The sequence below is a fragment of the Prunus avium genome, chromosome 7 (genome assembly GCF_965620075.1).
Source record: "Prunus avium chromosome 7, drPruAviu1.hap1.1, whole genome shotgun sequence".
NCBI classification, from domain to species: domain Eukaryota; kingdom Viridiplantae; phylum Streptophyta; class Magnoliopsida; order Rosales; family Rosaceae; genus Prunus; species Prunus avium.
Genome location: NC_142290.1, coordinates 21,086,325 through 21,102,822, shown reverse-complemented (window position 1 = coordinate 21,102,822; position 16,498 = coordinate 21,086,325). Strand labels below are relative to the sequence as shown.

At 39.6% G+C, this 16,498-nt stretch overlaps 1 pseudogene; it reads left to right on the top strand.

Moving 5' to 3' along the window:
- The first annotated feature begins 228 nt into the window (after positions 1–228).
- LOC110769716 (putative disease resistance protein At4g27220) lies at positions 229–16,498 on the top strand (annotated as a pseudogene).

Sequence of the window (16,498 nt, the reverse complement as noted above, 5' to 3'; positions counted from 1 at the left end):
TTTTTAAGTACAAAAGATGTCACATTTAAGGCAATAAAAATTTCGTTGACAATGGTAAAATCGTACAAAGTATTCAAATAAATATAAAATATATGCAACATAAAATTTTGCCAAAAACAGCCAACCCTATTTTTATATTGATCTATTTTTCATTGGACTTTGTACAGATTGGGAAGACAAGATACAAAGATAAGCATTTCATCTACGTGTCTTTGATCTCACAAGGAAATGGACATTGTTATTTCAATTGCGTCCAAAATTGCAGAGTCCTTGGTGACACCAATAGGCAGAGAATTTGGCTATTTGGTTTACTATGATACCACCATGAAAGATCTAAAGGATGAACTTAAACAGCTTTTTGTGATGAAAGATGGGGTGCAAGAATTGGTTAATGCTTCCGAAAGGAATGGTACCATTTTAGTCTTTGCGCGACGACTTTTTGCGCAACGACGGATAATTCGTCGCGCAAAACACTTTCGTGCGACGGGAAACATAAATCGTAGCGCAAAACTGTGCGACAAAATAATTCGTCGCGCAAAATACGTTTGCGCGACAATAAAAAATAGCGTCGCATAAAGACGTTCGGAAAACGCGCGAAAAAAGTTATTTGGCGGTGAACTTTGCGCGACAGTATCTATCGTCGCGCAAAACATCTTTAAGTGACAACAAAAACCATTCGTCGCGCAAAAAAAAGGCGCGAAAAAGGGAACAATGTTGGTAGCATTTCGAGCCAAAAAATTGCGCGATGGCAGATTGCGGGACAGAAATTTCGTCGCGCAATGTTTAGGCGACAAATGACAAAGCGACGGAAAACACTTTTGCGTCGCGCAAAAAACCGATGTCGACGGACCCTTGCGCGACTGGGAAATAACCCTTGCGCGACGAATACCTGGTATGCGCGACAGATATTGTACGACGGAAAAATTGTTGTCGTCGCGCAAAGGCAGAATCTTGCGCGACGATAAAACCTATCCGTCGCGCAAACTCGTCGTCTATACAAAGAACAGCACGTCCATGGCAGAGGCAAACTGCAAAAAAATTTGCAGTTTACCTCTGCTGTCCTCTGCTGTTTCTGGGTCTATCTCGAGCATTATCGGCCCACAAAACTCGTCATTTTCATTTCGTTTATGAGTTGAGCTACTTCTGCCTCTGATACGGTCATTGGGTATGCATTTTTTATCGTTAGTATAAAAATTTTACTGTAAATTCATACTAACATCATTAATTTCTTTGTATATAGGAATATTATATGTGATTAGCGATTAGTGGAGAACGATTTAGAAGGTATTTTCGTTGTTTTATAATATAAAATTTATTACATTATATTTATATTGATTTATGAAATTATGTTTATAATATGTTGTTAAATTATGCATGTACGTTAATGTACGAAGTTAATTGAAATTAACTTTGTACATTTTTTTTTTTGTAAAGCTTAGTTCCCGTTCCAGGTTAGTTGGACCGCGCATGGGTGGGTAAACCACGACTACGGTCCAATTAATTCTTGAATTGTCCCATATTTTGGACAGTTTGGAAATGCATAGTCATGTCACGTAGTTTACAGCTACAGGATTAGGTTTCGATTGTGGAGATTTCGGTGTCGTCTCGATACGTTCTTCGGGTGTTACGTAGGTATTTTATATCTACGGTACACCTCAAGAACTGTACCGAGATGCTGCCGAAATTCATCCACGTCGATAGGGCCCTTACCGGAGGCATAAGGAAAGATTTTGTACGAATACAACATGATTGTTGTATTGTGATTGTGGTTCCAGGAAAGGTGAGCAGGAGGTGGATACAGAACCCGAATAGGTGCGCAGGCAAATACTTGGATGGAATCGAGGATTTTATTGACTTTACACGGACACACAACCCAGGTGCAACTAGAATCCGGTGTCCTTGCAGGAGGTGTAACAACATGTTGTGGGAGACAATTGAACAAGTTCGATTTCATTTAGTAAGGAATGGAATGATTGAGACATACAGCACTTGGAACCATCACGGGGAACAAGTAGACATCGCTTCGTCTTCAGGGGCCACAAGAGTGGACAATGTTGAACCTATTGTGGATCCTAATGAACAAGTCAGGGATATTATAAATGATGCTTTTCCATTTGCATCGACCAGCAGCACTCAGGAAGAAGAAGATGATGTGCCTACACCAATGGACAGTGCAGAGTTCGAACAGTATGAAAACCTGTTACGAAATGCCAACCAAGAGTTATACCCGGGGTGCGAGAGCTTTTCCGTTCTGACGGCGATTGTGGAGCTAATGCACGGGAAAATAAAGTATCGTATGTCGAACCTGTGTTTCGATTACTTTTTGGGGGTTTTCAAGAAAATGCTTCCAACGGACAATTGTTTGCCGAAAGATCACAGACAGGCACAGAAGATGTTGAGTGGTCTTGGATTGGGTTATGAAAAGATCCATGCTTGCAAAAATAATTGCATGTTATTCTATAAAGAGTATGAAACGTTGGATACATGCCCTATATGCAACGAATCGAGGTTCAAACAGACATCTCAGAATAGAATGAGTAAGATTCCACAAAAATTCATGCGTTATCTGCCCCTGAAACCAAGGTTGCAGCGATTGTATATGTCGACGCATACTGCCACAGACATGAGATGGCATAAGGAAAAACGGGTAGACGACGATGTGATGCGACATCCTGCAGATGGGGAGGCATGGAAAGATTTCGATCGAACGTTCCCAGAGTTTGCTGCTGATCCCCGAAATGTGAGGTTAGGACTTGCCACTGACGGATTCAATCCGTACGGGGTTCTAAACCAACACCACAGCACTTGGCCGATTTTCGTATTTCCATATAATTTGCCACCTTGGAAATGCATGAGAAAAGAGTACATGATGATGACTGTTTTGATAACTGAGCATCCTGGCAGGTCAATCGATGTGTACTTAAGGCCGTTGGTTGATGAGCTCAAAGATTTATGGACAAACGGGGTGCGCACATACGATAAATCTACTGGGAAGATGTTCACTTTGCGGGCGGCAGTTATGTGGACTGTGAATGATTTTCCCGCATATGCAATGGTTTCGGGGTGGAGCACAAAGGGTTATATGGCATGCCCTGTATGCAAGGAAGATGTAACTTCCGGTTGGCACGCTGGAAAAGTGTGTTACCTTGGGCATCGAAAATGGTTGTCATGGGACCACGAGTGGCGGGAGAAGGATATAGAGTTTGACGGGAACAAAGAGCGTCGTGCAAAACCTAGAGAATGGTCCGGTGATCAGATCTTGGAAAAGCTTAACCGTTTGGATTTTGCTCCGTTCGGGAAAACAGTTAGTCGGACCAGACCTGCTACACATATGAACTGGACGCACAAGTCTATGTTTTTTGAGCTCCCATATTGGTCGAAACTAAAATTGAGGCACAATCTCGACGTTATGCATGTTGAGAAAAATGTGTTTGACACATTGATGGGAACGATTCTAGATATCAAGGGCAAGACAAAGGACACTCCGAAAGCTCGTCTTGATTTGGAAAGAATGGGCATACGAAAGGGTTTATGGCTGAAAAGGGGCAATGATAAAGCTATACGGGATCTTGCATTTTTTTCCATGAAACCGAATGACAACAAAGAGTTTCTACAGTTCGTATCGTCTGTAAAGTTTCCTGACGGGTATGCTTCTAATATCGCACGTTGCGTGAGGGTTGATGGGGGTAAATTTACTGGACTCAAGAGTCACGACTGCCATGTGTTTATGCAACGCCTACTTCCTGTGGGGATTCCACACCTATTGCCGGAAGATGTAGTCAAGCCAATCATATTGTTGTCCAGATTTTTTTCCCAACTGACGGCAAAAACGTTGCGAAAGACAGACATTGATCAGTTGCGTCATGACATTGTCCAAGTCTTATGCAAGTTTGAGATGATATTCCCTCCGGCTTTCTTCACGAGTATGATTCACGTGATGGTTCACTTGCCAGAAGAGGCATTGCTTGCTGGTCCAGTCAACTATCGCTGGATGTATCCAATAGAAAGGTATATAATCATCATCATTTGTGTATATGTCATTATCTCATGCTTCCTACTTGCTAATTTGCATCTTTTCGTTTTATTTTGGCAGGCTACTCGGAGAGCTGAAAAAAAGCGTACGCAACAAAGCGAAGCCCGAAGGATCAATTGTAGAGGCTTGGGTTCAATATGAGGCGCTTACTTTCTGTGGAATGTATTTAAAGGATGTGGACACGGCTTTCAATCGACCTCAGCGTAATAATGATGGAGGTCTGAGAAATGAGCAACTTTCTGTTTTTGCCCAAAGCGCACGACCCTTTGGAGATCCTGTACGAGGAGAATCGTTTTCCAGAAATGATATGGAGGTAGCTCATTGGTTCGTATTGAACAATTGTGATGAGATATTGGCATACTTAGATGAGCATGAAGAGATGATGAAGCGAGAACATCCATCACATTTGTATTCCATGAAACACCGTGAATTGTTTCCACAATGGTTTTTGGAATATGTAAGTTATAAATGTTTTCTAATTGATATATATATTGTGCTATTATATTTTTCCAAACTAACATATGAATGTTTTTTTTATAATATTAGGTGAATAAGTTGAAATCAGAGAATTCCCCCACTTATAGTGAAGAGTTATATAACTTGGCATTCGGCCCACTCCGAGCAGAATTGTTCTCAGGTTGCCATGTTAACGGCGTCAAGTTTTTAGGGACTGCACGAGATGACAAGTTGTGTACGCAAAACAGCGGTGTCCATGTTCCAGATGGAGGTGAAAGTACGGACATTGATTTCTATGGCAAACTCACAACTGTCGTGCAATTGCTTTACAAAGACCGATACCAAGTGATCATGTTCAAGTGTCGATGGTTTGATACGAACCCAAATAGGCAGGGAAGTATTAAAATCGATCATGGGTTACTATCTGTGAACATGAGCAGAACTTGGTATGATGACGACCCTTACATTTTGGCAAACATGGCAAAACAAGTTGTGTATCTAAATGACCCTAAAGCGGGGAACGATTGGAAAGTTGTTTAGCATATGGATTAGAGGAACGTGTATGCTATACCAGAACTAGACCCATCTAACAACGACGTCGACGTCGTTGACCAACGTTTAGACTCTTCCATGGAAAATGATGCACATACACTTCTCGATACAAATGTTGTTCAAGAACCATTTCAGATTGACGAAGTGTCTTCAAGAGAAATACCGATTCAGTCAATTACAATTGACCTCGGTGATCTTCCGCGATACGATCCAACCATGGGCCCGAACAACGACGATGATGTACTTATGGAGGAGGAGGAGGAAGAGGAAGAGGAGGAGGAAGAAGAATGGGAGACGAATAGTGATGATAGTGATGATAACTCAGGTTATTATAGTTCATCTGATGAATAATGTAATTTATTTGTAATGTAATGAAATGTACTTGTTATATCAAAACCTTATAAATACATGCTGAAATGAAATGTACATGTTTTCTCTTTGTGTCAGTGACTTTCCCTAATTAACGTCACATATATGCATTGAGTTTTGTAAAAAGACGACTGAATAAAGGTATGACAAAATATAAATATAGTATGACAAAATGGCAATTCTATAACTTATCATATAAATATATGATATCCAAACCATATAAATATATGCTTTAGTCTCATGAAATAAGTTTTTAATTTAAATTTAATGAGACCCCAAAATCCAAGCGATATGGTGGGACCTAAATGTAGAGTCAGTTTACTGTATAGTGTAAGCAAAATACCATTTTATAAAAAAAAAGAAACATATATATTATTGCTTTCTACGTTGTCGGTGTTCGCGTATTGTAATATTGCATATGCATACAAACAAAAATGATGATATGAGAATATATATATACATAATTAAAAAATATTTAAGTTTGAATTAGAGCATGCATGCATGTGCAATTTAATCTCAAAGGCTAGACCGACATTCTCGGTTGGTTAGAATCGATTTGGGCCTAACCGGGAAGGCATATTTAAGCTGTTTTTGGCCCAAATTTGAAAATTATTTAGGTAATTTTTAGGCCTTTTAAAGCGCATTACAATATTTTAAAAAAGAAAACAATAACAATAGTTTAGTTTTGAACTTTTGAAAAGAAAATGCTACAAATTATCTATTATAAATATAGTATAAAAAAAATATAAATATAAATATAGTATAAAAAAATATTTACACTAAATGTCAATATAATTTTTTTTTTAAAAACAACGTTTTGCGCGACGAATAAAAAATATGACGTCGCCATAGACACGTTTGCGCGACGATTAACTCCGTCTCGCAAGAGAAATTTTCCAAAAAAATTTACAAGTGTCCCGGAATAGTTTCGAAGCGTCACTTGCGCGACGGAATAATAACAGCATCGTTAAGTTAACCCTTGCGCGACGAAACTATGAAGTTAATTCCATCTCGCAAGACAAATTTTCCAAAAAAATGTACAAGTGTCCCGAAATAGTTTCGAAGTGTCACTTGCGCGACGGAAAAACAACAGGGTCGTTATGTTAACCTTTGCGCGATGAAATTATTAAGTTAATTCCGTCTCGCAAGACAAATTTTCCAAAAAAATTTACAAGTGTCCCGGAATAGTTTCGAAGTGTCACTTGCGCGACGGAATAATAACAGCGTCGTTAAGTTAACCCTTGCGCGACGGAATAATAACAACGTCGTTAAGTTAACCCTTGCGCGACGGAATAATAACAGCGTCCCGGAATAATTTTCCTAAAAATACAGGCGCAGGAAATAGTTTAAAAGTGCTCTTTGCGCGACGAGGTAATTATACCTCGACACAATAACATTTGCGCGACGAAGAATGTTTGTCGTGCAAACTATTTACAGGCGAAAACTTTCCTTCGTCGCGTAAACCAATTTAATTTTTTTAAAATATTTCTATACATGACAGTTAGGAATTTAAACTGAGTATTCACTAGTATAAAGGGTTTTAAATGAAGATCAAACTCTGTCATTGGATTCATATAGGGTGAAGGAGTGTATCCGTAAAAAATCTTAGAAATCGGGGTAAAATTGACCGTTAAACCGTGATTTTTCCTTTATAACCGTTGAAAACTTTTGTCCCGTTACCTGATCTATGTACCTTTTTTTTCTTTCAATTTTCGGCATATACGATCTCTAAGTAGAAACAAACAAGTGTGACGGTTGGATCGATGAAAAAAGTTTTCTATAATGCATATGTCGTCCATACAATATAGTCACTAACTATTAAGAGTTTATATATAAACTCCTTAAGTATAACATAAGATTTTGTGATATCCACTAGTGTAAATAATTTGAAATGAAGATCAAATAATGTCATTGGATTCATGTTGGGTGAAGGATTGTATCCATAAAAAATTATCGAAATCAGAGTAAAATTGACCGTTAAATCGTGATTTTTCCTTTATAACCGTCGAAAATTTTTGTCCCGTTACTTGATCTCTACAAGTTTTTTTTTCCCATTTTTGGTGTATACGATCTCTAAGTATAAGCAAATAAGTTTGACGGTTGGATCGTTGAAACTAGTTTCGTAGAATGTGTATGCCATCAAAAACAATTTGTTTAAAATTTTATACAACAATTGGCGCGACGAGTAACCATCGTCGCGCAAACGAAATGCGACGAATAGTATGAAGTTTCGTCGCGCAATGTGATGATGGCGTTCAGGGTTTCCGTGATCAGGGTTCAGGGTTCAGGGTTCAGGGTTTAGGGTTTAGGGTTTAGGGTTTAGGGTATGATGTTTACGCGACGCAATATTTTCGCGACCCCGTCGCGCACGGTCGTGAAATTTTGGCGGTTCAATTGCCGCTACTGCAACGGCTTTGCGCGACGCTCGGGATTATAGTTCGTAGCGCAAAGTGCATATTTGCGCGACAGCGCATATTTCCGTCGCACAATGTACCGCCAATTTTAAGTCAAAACGCTCGTTTTGCCCTTTGCTAATTTGCGCGACGAACGGTCTATGATTCGTCGCGCAAAGGTCTGATAATAATTCGACAGTTTCAGACCTTCTGGTTCATTCTCGCCGCCGCTCTCTCTTCTCTCTCTCTCTCTCTCTCTCTCCTCCGGCCACCACCTCAACTCTCCACGTTAATGACCGGGCGGCCGCCGCCAACGAACTCAGCCCTTTCCGAGCCGCCGCCGCGACGATTGGCTTCGAGAAACCGGCAGGAGTTCATCCGGTTTTGGACGAATATCTCCGGCTTCGTTCTCCCTCCTCCGGCCTCTAAATCAAACGAGTGAGGTATGCTTTTCCCTCTATTTTTAATTATCTAGCTGATGGTTGGGTAGGATTTGTTAAATTTGTAGCGTACTTTGTCTAATTTTGTAACTCAGATTTTGGCCGGATTTCGGGATGAATTCCGGCCACTTCCGGCCATTTTTTGGCCTATGTCCGAGAACAAAACTGCCTCTATTCGATGTCCTGAACCTAGGGTAGGAAGATTGGCCCTTCATTTTGAGATTTTTCCAGCAATCGTTATCGCTTTTTCACATCCATGCGCTGCTGCCGCATGTGGCGGCGCTAGGAAAATGTAGCAAAATCACATTGTGTCCCAATGCGATCCCCTAGTTGTCATGAGCGCGTAGGTGTGTTCGGATTCCAATTTGGATACCGTTTCAGCCTCGAACGGATTTCGCCTATTGTGCAATTTAACGGTTTGATTTGTTCGGACCATTGGATGAAACTCAAACTCACGTATGATGTACCTTGTATGTCTAGGATCGTATAGGATTCAACGGATTGTGGATCGGAGTCCCGGATACTCCGAAATCGCAAAGCGTACACTTTAATTAAATTTGTAATATTGTTAAAATATGCTTAGTTTATATGTTTGTAAATTTGATTTATTTGTATGTTTGTTAGCTTAGTTTATATAATGACCCTAAATTGGAATAATTTTTATGTTTTATAATTAATGAAGAATGTTTTATATTTTTGTTATATTTTATTTGTTTTATTTGTTATATTTGTTATTAGATGTTGACCCTATTTTAAATGAAATGAAATAAATGTTATATTTGTTATTAGATTGTTGTATTACAGTAACTATTTTTTTTAAACTTTGGTGCTTGTTTTTATTGCACGATGTCAAACCTAATCAGCAGAAGTCATAAGACGGGGATACCTTCACGTAGTTTGCCTCCCCCGACTATGACGTCACCTCCCTCTGCCCCACCACAGTTGCCCGACTTGCCAGTGGGTCCCATCGGCCCCCATGCACCGGCGCCATCAGAGTCATCAGTGGTGCAACCTATTAGCGCCAGGCGGCGTCATCGCATTTCCAGCACCACCGACACCACTTCGAGCGGACCAGGTAAAGATTTCCTTCAACTACAGATGTTTCGTATCAATATTTTAGTCAAATTTGTTAACTAACATTAATTTCATATTTCTTTGCAGCCAAGAAGAACACCCGGGGACCGTGTCGCCAGTTGGCTACGTCGAAGGTCACCCGGGTGACCAACTCTCGTATCAACATCAGATACGACGATCGTCATCGGGCTGCCCCAACGGCAGACCAACATAGCTCATTGGCGCACGATGTTGGTTCAGTCGTTCGGACCTATTGTCCGATGAAATGGAAGTCTTGGAAGGTTATGCCTGATGCGGTGCATAACGAGATGCATGGACACCTATCGGTATGTATCCTACATTTTAATTGTTTTCCCTTCCAATTTTATATATTTGTAATATTTAATGTATGTAATTAATTTATTGTAGATGAACTACAATTTAGAGAACGTCGACGATGAGTTGTTGGGGTACATCAACAGACTCTTCGCTGACAGGTACAAGCAGTGGAAGAGCGACCTGCACCACCACTTTCAGGCATTTGATGATCCGCAGGCCGCTCTTCGGCAGGGTTGCCCGAAGGAGCTTGAGGGGCGGGAGGATAGTTGGGAGTGGCTCTGTGGTCATTTTCAGGAGGCCGATTATGTGGTATTTTTTTATATTAAGTTCAAAATTATTACACGTTTCTTACTAATATTTATTTAATTTTTTAATATTTCATTTCAATTTCAAATAATACGTTTTAATTTTTGTATAACAGAAGATGGCTAAAGCAAATAAGGGCAATAGGGAGAAGAAGACTCTTCTCCACCATTCAGGTTCCAGGCCCTTCTCCTATAGGATGGATGCGCGGCGTCGGGTAATAATAAAGTCGTTTTTATTTAATTTTTAATATGTCATTAATGTTAATTTGTTTTTTTTTGTACTAACATTTTTCTTCTCTTGTTCAATTTAGGAGGGGTCCAAATTCCCAGAGATTGACGTCTTCGGCGACGTTTATGTTCGACCTGGGAATGAGTTGGCGGAGTCCCTTCATGTAAGTAGTCTTTAATTTTAATTATTATCTTACGCGTTCAAGTTTCAGGGTTATTATATGAATTTTAATTCATATTTTATGTTATATTAAACAGACGACCATGAAGGAGAAGAGCCAGTTGGTTCTTCAGGAGTCCGCCTCCCAGCTTCCTCCCGATACGCCGCTCGAGTCCGTGGCTCCTCCACAGGATGCGGGGTTTCAGATCTTGACGGAAACCTTGGATCAGACACTCGGGAGGCGCCCAGGGACATACTGTCGAGGGATGGGGAATGTCCGGCGGCGGGAACCTACACCCCGTTCATCGACGCAGTCAAACAGTGTTTTGACAGCAAAGGTGGCCCAGCTTGAAGCCCAGATGGCCCAGATGACTCAGATTATACAGTCCATGGCCCAGTCCGGCGTTCCCGTACCGTCTTTTGTTCCCCCGTCCACCTCTGCGCATGGCCACCAAACCTCTGCCCCTGTCCACAATATCCAGACCTCCGAGCCGTTGCCAGACGAGGAAGTAGATATAGCTGCATTGTTTAATTAGTTTTTTACTTTCTTAATTTAATTACATTTTAAATATTTCTCTTGTATTATACGTTTATTATGTTTCAAAAAACAATTTCTCTTCATTACATGTTTTAATTGTCATTTGATTTCATTATAAAAATAAAATAAACCAAATTTATTTTTTTTAAATAAATAAATTTAAAAAAAATTAATTACTAATTTTGCGCGACGAATAAAATAGCCGTCGCGCATAAGCATGATTAGAATAAATTTCGACCGAAAATATTTCCAGTTTGCGCGACGGAACATTTGGCCCCTTAACAAAATGCGACAATGCAACATTTGTCGCGCACGTGTTTGAGCCACGATAAATAAATATATGAATCGTCGCGCAACGTTTTTGCAACGACGGCTTATTCGTCGCGCAAAACGTTTGCGTGACGACAGCGAGTCGTCGCACAGTGTTCTCGCAACGTCTGGTTATCTGTCGCGCAACCTATATGCGACGGACAGTTGTCGTCGCGCATAGTCATTGCAACGCCTGTTACCTCGTCGCGCAACCTATATGCGACGGACAGTTGTCGTCGCGCATAGTCATTGCAACGCCTGTTTCCTCGTCGCGCAACATATTGTGCGACGGATAATTTGTCGTCCCAAAACTGTTGGCGCAACGTAGGGTTATGTGCGACGATAAACATTTTTTCTGTCGCGCAAAGTCTTCCTAGACGGTTATTGCGCGACTGATTTTGCGCGACGAAAGTTCCGTCGCTATGTGAGTTGCGCGACACGTTTGTTCTTTGCGCGACGATTTTGGATTCGTCGCGCAACCTGTAAAATGTAGTAGTGGGTGAAGTTATCAACTCTGATGTTCAAAGTTGGCTAACAAGCGTTAATGAGTTAATTCAGAAAGCGTCGCATTTTGAAGAAGAAGTCAACATGAAAAGGCGATGCTTGTACCGGTGGAACATAAGTAGGAAAGCCACTAAGATTACACAAGATGTTCGTCATCTCCCAAAAGAAAGAACATTCAATAATAATGTTGCCCATCCTGCACCTCCACCGATGATATGGTCAACATTCAAAGAAGGTTTTAAGGATTTTAAATCCAGAATGACATGTGTGAATAGGGTGATAGAGGTTTTGAAGAATGAAGAAGTTAGAATGATTGGGATTTGTGGTATGGGGGGTGTGGGTAAAACCACAATGGTGAAAGAAATCATCAAAAGATTGGCACGATTGAAAGTATTCGATAATGTTGTGATGGCAGTTGTGTCCCAAAGCCCAAGCATTCGGAAGATTCAATCAGAAATTGCAGACGAGCTGGGATTTACATATGACGGGGAGGATAGCGAAACTGGAAGAGCACTAAGGCTCTACGGAAGACTCAAGCAAATAAAGAAGATCCTAATTGTATTAGATGATGTGTGGACAGAGCTCGATTTTGAGGCTATTGGACTTCCTTCTGGACTTACTCATAAAGGGTGCAAAGTTCTGTTGACCTCACGAAACCGGGATGTGTGCAATGCAATGGGAAGTCAAGAAAATTTTACAATCCCAGTTTTAACACCAGAGGAATCATGGGAACTCTTTCGTGAAATCATAGGTAAACCCTTGGACTTGGCAAAACGAGTCATGAATGAGTGTGCAGGTTTACCTATTGCTATTTTAACTGTTGCGAAAGCACTAGAACATGCAAGGAAGTATGAATGGGATGATGCCCTCAAACAGCTACAAAGTTCAGCTCCTGGAAGCATCTCTTCGATGAATGACAAAGTTTATTCAAGCATACAATGGAGTTATGATAGATTGGAGAGTGATGAAGCGAAGTCATGCCTTTTGCTTTGTTGTTTATTTCCTGAAGATTATGATATTCCAATTGAGTATTTGGTTATATATGGCTGGGGTCGAGGGTATTTTAGTAACATTGATTCGGTGGACGAAGCAAGAAATAGAGTGCATTCTTTGGTTGACAAACTTCAAAGAAGGTTTTTGTTGCTAGATAGCGAACGGAAAGACCATACCAAGATGCATGACATAGTTCGTGATGTTGCCATTCAAATTGCCTCAAGAGATCCACATAGATTTCTAATAAGATGTGATGCTGAAAAGAAAGGGTGGCCAAAGGTATATGACCATTACACAACAATCTCACTGATACCAATTAATATTGATGAGATCCCAGTTGGTCTGGAATGTCCAAAACTTGAGCTTCTACACTTAGAAGGCCAACGTTATTCAGAAAATAGCATGGACATCATGTGTAAAGGGATGAAAGAGCTAAAGGTTTTAGGCATTTTTGGGATATCAGCCTTGCCAAGTTCACTAGGAGTACTGAAGAGCCTTCGAACCTTGTCCCTAAATGATTGTGATTTCAGATATATATATCTGATGTTATTGGAAGATTGGAAAATTTAGAGATCCTCAGCTTTCGTAATTGCTCTAGAATCTTAGAGTTGCCGAGGGAAATTGGACTTCTTAAACATTTAAAGTTGTTAGTTATCACGGATTGTAATAGTCTTGTGCGATTTCCACATGGTCTCTTATCGAGCTTATCTAGTCTGGAAGAGTTGTATATGGAAAAGAGTTTTTGCAATTGGGAACAATCAGCAGCAGAAAGCGAAGATAAGAGGATGGCAAGCCTTGTTGAGGTGATGTCTTTATTGTCTAATCATTTGAAGGTTTTAGTCATAGATATACCCGATTTCAACTTCTTTCCAAAAGACTTTTACTTGTAAATCCAGACAACAATAAGATTCCACATATCCAACAGATTGTTAGTTGGAAGTCCATCAACAAGTAATGGTTGTTGTTATGCATTCGAAAATAGGTTGGATATTTTTCAAAATGATGCAACGGAATTCATGGAGATTCAAATTGTTCGACTCTTATTTAAGAAATGTGAAGATTTAATCTTATATGAGATTAAGAATTTAAAGTATGTCGTCAATGAATTAGACCAAGAGGGATTGGAACACTTAAAAGTTTTAGCAATTTGGAAATGCCCTGAGATAGAATACCTTGTAAATGGAGCAAGTTGGACTCAACAAACAGCCTTCCCTCTCATCCAATCAATCCAACTCGGGAAGATGCCCAAGCTAAAAGCAGTATGCCACGACCAACTTCCACGGAGCTCTTTTATCAACTTAAGATCTCTTGAATTACGTTCTTTCCCTGTTTTAAAATATGTCTTTTCTCTATCAGTAGCAAGCAACTTGGTTCAACTCCAAAGCTTACATGTTGTCGGCTGTTGGCAAATGAAAGAAATCGTCTCAAGGGAGTGGTGGGAACATGAGACGGCATCGGACATCATAGCTTTCCCTAAATTAACAAATTTGACACTCCGTGATCTATATGAATTCGTTGGTTTCTACGAAGCCAACAAGCTATACTCCAACCATGAGGTATGTTACATATATAACTTATTATTTCGATGCTTGAATAGTATAATTGTTTTGTTAATTGTTTGTGCCTCAAAGTTTTATTTATTTTTAGTCTGAATTTAGTTTGACTATTATTTACTCATTTTCTTCCTAAAAACTGAAAATATTCTCATACTGATAAATGAGGAATTTAGTTTACTCATTACATAATAGATTTAAGAAAATCATCATAGATTTTCTTATATATATTTTTTTGCACCAACAAAATTACGGTCTTAATTTCCACGCTCCAAATTGTTTACTGAAAATTCTTGCCACGTGGAAGCATTTAGTTTGACCTGAGACCACAAAGTCTAGCTTTTATGTGATTATTATTCTGCAAAGCAGAGGAGAGGTTTTGTCTAAACAGTATCAGCATAAAGAATCTAGAAACTGACTAGTCCTCCGATTAAAATTTGGTTTTATTAATATTTTAATATGAAGTCATTTAAATAATAATAATTGAGCCTTGTTATTTTTTTAGGTGAGACCCAAGGGTATCCACCGCCGACAGCAATGACAAATCCCTTTCGCCGCGGGAGCTCTCCCAATGGAGGTAAACGGCTGGCCACGAAATGCGCTCCATTCCCATGGGCGGGGATCGAGCCTTGTTATTAATTTCAATTTTGAGAGGAAAATGTCTGAAGTTGATCTATAATATGTTTCTTTAAATATTTATTAATTAATGAATCTTTTCAGGATGAAAATGTGGTAGGAACTTCATATGATGAGCATCAATCTTCTAGAAGCTTTGAAAGAGCAGTATTTCCATCAAAGTGCATTTTATGGTTACAAAATCTAGAAGAAGTGGAACTAACATTTAATAATCGCATTGTAGATGTGTTATTTGATCTGAAAGGCCACATGGTTCCAGCATTTTCTCATTTACGAAAATTGGAGATTTCATCTGGGACAATTCAACACCTTTGGAAGAACATTCCGCGTGGATTCCAGGGCTTCCAAAACTTAAGATATTTAGAAATATTTGGTGGTAATCTCCAATATGTGTTCCCACATTCAATTGCCAGGCTACTTGTGAATCTTGAAAAGCTCAACTTATTGTTCTGCAGGGAAATGGAAACTATAGTCAAATCCGCAGATGAAAATGAAAAAGATGATCAGACGGGCATGACTTTGTTTCCCAAACTAAATAGTTTTGATCTACACGAGCTTACGAGTCTTGAGAGTCTTTGTCCTGATGCTTCTACTTCTTTATGGTCAGCCGCCAAAGTTATGTCTGTGAAAAGATGTGACAAACTGAAGACATTGGTTTCAGTAATTCCACAAATAAAAAAGTTGGAGAAAGATTCAACAGCTCATCACGAAGACGAAGACGAAGTTATTTCATCAGGATCTTGTGGATGTACACCTTATTCATGTGGCCCAATGACCAAACCTTCTTCAAGAACAAATATTGTTCAAATATTGCCACGTCCAGTCAATCAAGAGGTAAGCATTTCAATTTATTTCTATGAACCTCTACCCTCGAGCTACAATTGAGAATGAAAATGACATTGCCATATTGAAACTATATAAATTATATACAATTCCTCAATTGATGTTTGATTTTCTAGGTTGCCCCGACAAATCTTGATCAAGACTCAAATGATTACGATAATCTAGAACGTCTTTCTGTAGATTATTGTAAGTCACTGGAAGTTGTTTTCCAACTCATGGGACCAAAGGCTGTGGAAAGCCACAATGTTCAAGCATTCAATAAGTTGTGTAACTTGTCGTTATGCTATTTGCCAAGTTTAATGCACGTATGGGAAACGGGCGGTTCACAACATATCACAGGCTTTGGAAACTTGACATTCTTAAGTGTATCCCTCTGTGGCAGTTTGCGATATTTGTTCTTGTCAACTGTAGCCAAGCTCCTTGTCAGTTTAAAGGACTTAAAAGTTGGGAATTGTGAGAAGATTGAACAAGTTATTGCAAAAGCAGACACTGAATGTGCTGATCAGGAGATTACATTTCCTCAACTGAATTCCATGACGCTTGAAGATCTACCAAACCTCATTTGTTTCTCTACTGAAGCTTATACTTTGAAGTTGCCATCTTTGATGGAATTGAAGGTTATAAGATGTCCATACTTAAGAACATTTGCTTCTAAGGTTGTCAACACACATTCTAGAATCCAAGTACACACAGAGTTGGGAAAGTCGGAGTGGATGGGGGACCTCAATAGCACTATAGGGAACATTCATGAAAAAAGGTGTGCTCCTGAATGTTTATCAGTGTTTAGTCAATAA